General features: G+C 40.7%; 1 protein-coding gene across 2 annotated transcripts in view; it reads left to right on the top strand.

Moving 5' to 3' along the window:
* tmem132e (transmembrane protein 132E) overlaps positions 1 to 7,732 on the top strand; it is a 364,570-nt gene that overhangs the window by 346,561 nt on the left and 10,277 nt on the right. The window lies entirely within an intron of this gene.

Here is a 7,732-nt window from a genome sequence, read left to right as displayed (position 1 = left end):
CTACAATAAGACACAAAATAACTACAAAGAGATACAGCATGTCTACACTAAGACACAAAACAACTACAAGGAGGCTTAAAACAGCACAAAAACAGAAACAAAGTGATACAAAATGACCAGAAAAAGATAGAAAGCAACTAAAAAGACATTCAAAACTACCACAAAAAGATCATTTTTGCTTCAGAAACGTCGATATTAAACGTATCAGTAGGTTGCAAAAACTTACCATTTAAAAGTTTTATTCTAGCAAATTGTCTGATTTATTTTATTGGCAAAATGGTGTCACATAAAAAAAAATTACACAAACTAGCACAAGTACAAGTTTCTCCCACAACTTTATTAAGATGATATACCATCCTCAGACAAATATGATCACATCATTTTGAAAAAGAGAGACTTATATAGCTCTCGAACTCTATATGAGAACATAATAAATGCATTGAAGTCCAAACATCACAGCTTTGATCCCAACAAGTCACAGAAACAAGAGCCTCTTATGACTCAGGACATTTGTCTCGTGTCGTCCCTCTTTCTGTCTCCAGACTTTGATGCCTAATAAAGTGGAATATATCTCCCCAAAGAAAGTCATAGTTTCATTGGAGCGACTTAAGGGACACTCTGTAGCTGTCGAGGGAACCGTTGCCTTGCGGAGGTTTATTCTGCAGCTGTTGCTCCCACTTACTTTAGCAACGTGGGACGCTGTGTAATTGCCTGAAAGTTAACAGGACGGTAAAAGTTGAAAGCAGGGGTCATGTTTTCCTTTCTCTGCGGCGTTTGGAGGGATTACGTCTGTATTTCATCAGCTCGTCCTCTTGGAAGAGAAGCACTTTTGTGTTTTGCTCAAACTAGCATAAAGAGGCAGGAAACATGTTGGTGCTCATCAATGTGAATTACACTGATGGCAGCTTTAATAAAAAATGGACAACCCGGCTAAACAGATCTGTCAGTTACTGTAAGTTCACCAAAGAAACATCGTGTTTTCTTTCTTTTTGCTAGAGCTCCGTATCAATATTGTGTTTTGTTGGAGGTTTTCTTTATTGATGTTGTGCACTCTCTGATGCTTCATATGTGTGCTGAATATTAAATCAATTCTAGCGAAAAGGTTATACAAAAACAACCGGGGGCACAGCCGTCAAGGTGAACCGTTTTTATGTGTTTGACTGTGAATGCAATTTAAGATCGTATATTAATGCGAGACACCACCGGCAAAAACACTGTTTTTCATGCACTGATTAATTTTGAGATTTTACTGCCACAACACGTCTTCTTTCAGACGAGTGGAAATATTTATTTTATTACTTTGTCTATTTGTGTCTGTAGATTTCTCCAAGATTCACCAAAAGTTACCTTTAGATAATGCCTCATTTGCATATTTAAACACAACAATTTGACTTTACGTGGAACAAAAAATACATTTTCTTTCTATTTTCTTATTTACACACCAAGAGAATTTCAAATGAAGCCGTGTTTATATTAGAAACACACTTAGCTGTCCCAAGCGCAGCTGGGTTCATGTTCGATAATATTTCCTCAGTGGGGATGACGTGCTCCTACTGCTGCTCAACTGTGTAATATAGATTTACCGACATATATTTATATTGTAAGTGCAACTTCAACTTTCAACTAACATTTTTATAATTTGGAATAATAAAAGCATGATTGAAGATTCAAGTTGCCGCTTGCAGACCCTGTGCATTAGCACATGATGGAGAAAAAGAGGCCAAAGGCGTGTTTGTGGCCTCTTCTCACAGAGATGTTGTGTGGATGTGTGAGGATGCTGCGTTGCCTGCCTTGTTTTTATCAGAAATCTAAAAATATTTACACGATCCCTCCCAGGACAGACGCTGAGGATACGTGGTCGTGTTACCCCGACGTCCCTGAATCGTTGACTCAATGACCTCTCTTTGGTGTTCAGGCTGCTTGATAGTATTTTTTAATTTGCTATGATCCTCATGATCCACAAATGTATTGTAAATATATACGGCATGTCTTCTCAATCGTGGACTAGCTCTGTTTTTAGTTTAAGACGACGTTCGCTCTCGAACCCTCCGTGAACATCGAGTAGAGGGGAAGCAATGTCAGACCGAAGATGGAGACGGAGCGCTACGAGTTGACAATTCCTTCTGATATCAGGCCACAAATAGCACGACAGGTAAGAGAGAGCATCTTCTGGGGTGAGCTGTCCCTTTAAGCGTCAGTGAATTAGTGCCGCCAACACGACGCCGCGCACGGATACACACTACCGAGCACTCGGCAGTGACTGATAGAGGAGCTCCGAGTGAGGCGCATGTAAAGTGTAACTACTTTCGTGCTTGGCTTCACCTCCCGTGCCTGCAGCACCGGTGACAAACCCAACCGGGAGCTCGGCCGGAAGGAGCGACACGACTACAGCTGACCTCCCCTCGCTGGCAGGCAGAAACGCAGACATGGAACACATTCATCATTCATTACTTTGGTGTCGCGGTGAATCAATATTCATCCCACATTGTTACATTTTTGGTCAGAATAGCTCTGTTTACTTTCAGCTGGGAGGTGCTGGCTTTTCATATGTTAATCATCTCCCACCACCAGAGTGTTTGTGGAGCAGAAGGAATAGATTGAGCTGAGGAATGTTTAGGTTTTCTCTCCTGTCACCGGCTGTGTCCATGTCCCAATTAGGATATTAAATAAACCGTGGTACTAGATTCAATGGTTGAAATTGGCTTGATGAATGAAGCAGCTTATTTTTCTTTCTTAACACAAAGGCTGTGAGTGTAACGACCGTGGCTCACTGGCGTAAGAGGGTTGTCTGGTAACCGCAGGGTCAACGGTTAGATCCTCGACTGGGACGTGTCACGTGTCGTAGTGTCCCTGAGCCCCAGGCTCCCCGGGCACCTGTCATTGGCAGCCCACTGCTCCCTATATACAGGGATGGGTCAAATGCAGAAGGCAAATTACGTGTATGTATGTATATGACAATAAAAAGGGTTTCTTCTGGTTTCTAAAATGTCAAAAACAAACAATAAGTATAGGAGAGTGTTTAAGATCTGAAGGGCTGCACAACACAACACAGTGTTGTTGAGAGGGACCCAGTGAGGGATCAGGTCTCTACACGAGCAGCTCCTGCTGGTTGCTAAAATAAGATAATCCTTTATTAGTCCCACAGCGGGACATTTGCAGGATTACTGCAGCAAAGTGGACAAAACAACAAGAGACAAAACAAGAAGATGAAAAAACTAAACCAGGACAATAGATAGTCAAACAACGGTAATGGTGTAAGTGTGGTCATTTAGAAATATAACTAAAGGAAACAGATGATCAAAACAGTGAATGAAATTAAGGGGAGACTCTAGAGGAAGAAACATAGTTGTTCATGCACTGGTCAATTTCAAGATTTTGTGCAATTTAGCTTCCTTAACGTCTTCTTTAAGACTTATGGAAAGATTTATTCCACCATACTTTTACTCATATTTTTATCTCCACTTCAGCAGCTCTTACATTCACCAAACTTTACACTCTCACTCCTCTCAATGTGCTGAAGGTTAACACAGAGGGGTTTGTTCACACATCACTCACAGACTATTTTATATTATATTGTATTATAAAAACATGAAGAAACATGGATTGTTGTGACAGTATTTTCTGATTTCTGGAGAGATACAAAGAGAGATCATAAACTCCCTCAGTAAAAACCTTTGACTCTAATATGTCAACAACATCAAACAGTAATGTTGAACCTGATTTCATCCAATGTTCAGATTTCTGTTCTGGAAATGTATGCAAATTAGCACATATTTGTTAAGATAATGCAACATTTGCATATTTAAATACAACTAAATTGTCTTAATGTAAGTGATCACCTGGGGAGGTTTCATAGAGATATCTATCTTTTTTATTTATAGAGATGTACCTGAAACTTCAATACAGATCCGGTGTTATTGAATTGTGTAAAATAAACATCCACAGCCGGTTGTTGCCATGTTGCATCCCCGCTGTGAGATTGCACATATATCCAGCGTTGCCCGCAGCATGGCAAAATGGCAACATGGAAATCAGTAACTGTGGTAAAAGAAAATGAGGCAATCTGAGAGAAAAATGAAAAACTAAATTGCAGCACTTCATCAGCAAATACACCCTGGAACACATCACAAATTGAACAGTGTGGAATCTTTCCTCCTGGGTTTTCATTTTTAATGTGACAAACGATGATTCGGAAGCTTAATTTCTTTCCACAAGTTCCAGCAGTTTTCTCCCCAAAGTACTGCTTTAAACCCAGAAAACTGCATCAGTGCCAGTAGTATTCAGATAGTTATTTTGAGACATAGTACGTGTGATACAGACGGACCTTTGCTTTCAGACTGAAGCATCTGCGACTCTTATTTGTGCCAAATATTAATAACTTTAAGGTGGGAAGATTTTCATTTCAATAAATGTCTTTTCAGTCACTATCGCCGAAGGAGGGAACACGATGGTGATCACCCCCTTTGCTCGTTGATTATTAAGAATTTATAATATTTCTCTTTTTCTCCTTTATATACACACCACTTCTGAAAAATTGAATCTCTAGTATCATCAAAAATGTAGATAATTCTGCTAAACTCTGAGCACAATTCTATTGATTTCACTCAAATAAAATCGAATCACCAGGACGGCCGGGTGGAAAGTGTAGCGCTGCGTTTTAACTAAACAACAGCAAACTTGCAGCCTCGTCTCACTGTTGGCATTTGTAGCACGATGTTAAAACCCGGCTCCCTTTGCAAATTACACTCTTCTCGGGATAAAACACTTCGTGCTTAAAGCTCTGTTTCAACTAAGTTTGACGCCCATAAAGTATCATCAGTCATATCCTACAAATGATCTATTTTCTCCAAACAATGACTAATAATTTGTAACTAAATACAAACTCGTTGGGAGGTGAGAAGAGTCCAGGCGAGCTCTTCTTGTCCAGTCTTGTCTAAATATGTCCATTTTCAACATCACTGTGCTTTATTACCAATAACTGCACCATATCTCAAGCAATACGACTGATATTGACGTTGTCGCATAGAATGATTGGCTGGTACAGTTCCAACAATACGTTTTGAGCAGTTCAGCGTCTATAAGGAGATGTGCATCCTTTAAACGTGCACGTCAGTGTGAAGGAAAGAATCATTCTCTCGACCTCCAATGTTTTCTTTCAGTCGCTGCATTCAATCATTCTATCTTCTCTATTTTATATTTCCCAAAATGTGTGCTTGGGCTTTTTTTATTATCATAATTCTATGTTTCTATAAAATTGCCTGTTGGATTTGAAAAATACAAAATGAAACGGCTTCATGTGACGTCTGACGGAGCTTCAAGCTTTGATACCAAACTCGCACCTCAATTGGTTTCGAGACAAAGTGATTTTTCTTAAACATCCCTGAAATTGGATCCACGACAGCTCAGGAATAAACGCCGGCACAATATGATGTGTTTCCATCAGGGATCATAACCCAGCACAAGATTAGTTTCTTTGATTACATCTTTTTATTTAGACAATCACGGTACAATGGGGTTTGTTCTGGAATTGTGCTTTGACATTTAGTACATCGTCGTCAGTATTGATTTTAATAGTATTAGATTTTATTTTTAGTCGATTTAGTTTAATTGGCCGGTGAAAATATCAGCCGCAGTGGAATGGAATGTGAAACAGCAGAAAATCAATCTCAAGCAAACAGTTTTCACCGGCGGAGACGCACCCGGTCGGACCTCTTAGGATTTATGTTTAGACATGTTTTTATAGAGAAACTGACTTTTAGCTCAGGACACATCTTTCCGTCTCAATTCTGGTCACTTCACTTCTATTACCCCCCCCCCCCCTAAAAAAGAAAAACAAAAAGTTGCACAATGTAGCAAAGTTTTAGCAGAAGAAGCTCCCGTAGTATGTAAGAGTGATCCATCAGGCAACTGAGTTGTCCTCATGAAACTTTAAAAGTTTATTTATGCATCCTTTTACTATCATGCCTTAGGGCTCAGCATGCACGCTTGTATGTGTGTGTATGTGTGTGGTTGCCTGTGTGTAAGTGTGGTGCCTAGTGAACCATAACTCTCCTTTCTGGCACATTAATCCATCACATCCAAACAATATGCATATAAAAGTGGAACCTGACTGCAGAATTCTGTTGCTGCGTGAAAGTTTGTTCTCCTATTTTTGGCCCCGGAGGGTTTACCAGTGTGGAGGGTTACTTTATTCTGCTTTGTAACACTCTGATGTTAACGCAGCGCGTAGACAGCGAAGCACTCACAAAGAATGGACAGCGGCCGCTGAACTTTACATCACAGCCTCTATCTGCCCGTCTCAAGGTCTCAGTTAGGTTTAGGCTACAAAAATACGAGAAAAGATCAGCGTTTGGGTTCAAATAACTACTGAAGTGCCGTTACTGAAGTATGTAAGTTACGTGACAAAAACATCAGCGTTGACTTCTGGTTTCACACGGGGAACGAAGAGTGGTCTCCTGGCTGAAAGATGGCTGTTTGTTGGACCCATCCACCATAATGTCACCTTCACTGTGTGGCACTATCAGCGCTGATCTTTGTGAATGGGACTGCTTTTGCAATGAGGCTCATTTGCATAAGAAGGTTCCAATTTTGTGCCAAATGTCTGCATGTTACTCAATTTAAATTCCTACAAATAGCACGGGAGCACCGAGACACTATTTGCTTGGCAGCTCAGTTAAGAGTGCATTTCACCCTCTGAGGATAGTTTGAGAAAGAGCTTGTTTTTGTCTTGTTTGTAAATGTTTAGCGGCCGCAAAAGCTGCCTAAACCGTCGGTGAATTAGCCCCTGTGAGTGTTGTGAAGGAGCCACATTCCCACACGGCTCGAGAGAGGTTTTCACTCAGCCAACACCACTAATTGTTTCTATGCAACCGTTAACCTCTGCAGACAGAGGACATTAGCGAGGAGCATTATACCATTCTTGTAGCTGTGAAAACACAAAGGTTGACGATAGCCGTCGAGCCATCTAATTAGTGTGAGCTATCATGTTGTAAAAAACGCCAGAATACTGCCGTTATGCATCTCGGTTTTTCCACCATCTCGAGGACAGTAGAGCTTACGCTCGGCTGCTCTTTATTGATTTTAGCTCTGCTTTAAACACTCTTCAGCCATGCCTTTTAATTCAGAAACTTAGACAACTGTTAACCCTACAGTCATGGGCGCCTAGTCCTATTTTAAAATGAGCGTGCTAGATTAGTCACAGACAAGTGGCGGTATGGCAGGAAATGTTTCATTTGGGCTAATTAACCCCTGAAAGTGTCATTTCCTGCAATACAGATCCTTCAATAAAGCTGCTCTTCCACTATAAAGCTCAGTTTATAATGTACGACAGTGCACTTTAAGAGAAGGTGTCTGAGGGGGAGCTCCAGACAATGCTAGTAAGTGAGCCTTGAGTTGAGGATTACAGAGACAATGTGTAAAGAATTAAAGGCACGTAGAGTCTAATGTTCAACGCTGACAAGGACCTCGAGATGCTGCTGAGAACCAAACACAAAGCTGATTATTTATTTAACATTTAGAGCTTTAAAATAAAAAGTTGATTACAAATCACAGAGACATTGTGGGCGGAATGTCGCAGGTCAATTGTGTTTGATTTCTTCCGTCACCACATGTCGTTCCTCCGTCCCCCGCTCAAGAGAACAAGAGAAGCTACAGGAGCTGTAATAAACAGAGATCGGCAGGCACTCTGTGTGTGTGTGTGTGTGTGTGTGTGTGTGTGTGTGTGTGTGTGTGT

Source organism: Anarrhichthys ocellatus, unplaced genomic scaffold (assembly GCF_004355925.1).
Source record: "Anarrhichthys ocellatus isolate YVR2014 unplaced genomic scaffold, GSC_Weel_1.0 scaffold78, whole genome shotgun sequence".
Classification (NCBI taxonomy): Eukaryota; Metazoa; Chordata; class Actinopteri; order Perciformes; family Anarhichadidae; genus Anarrhichthys; species Anarrhichthys ocellatus.
The sequence above is the reverse complement of the archived record's forward strand: the minus strand, read 5'-3'. Positions and strand labels throughout refer to the sequence as shown.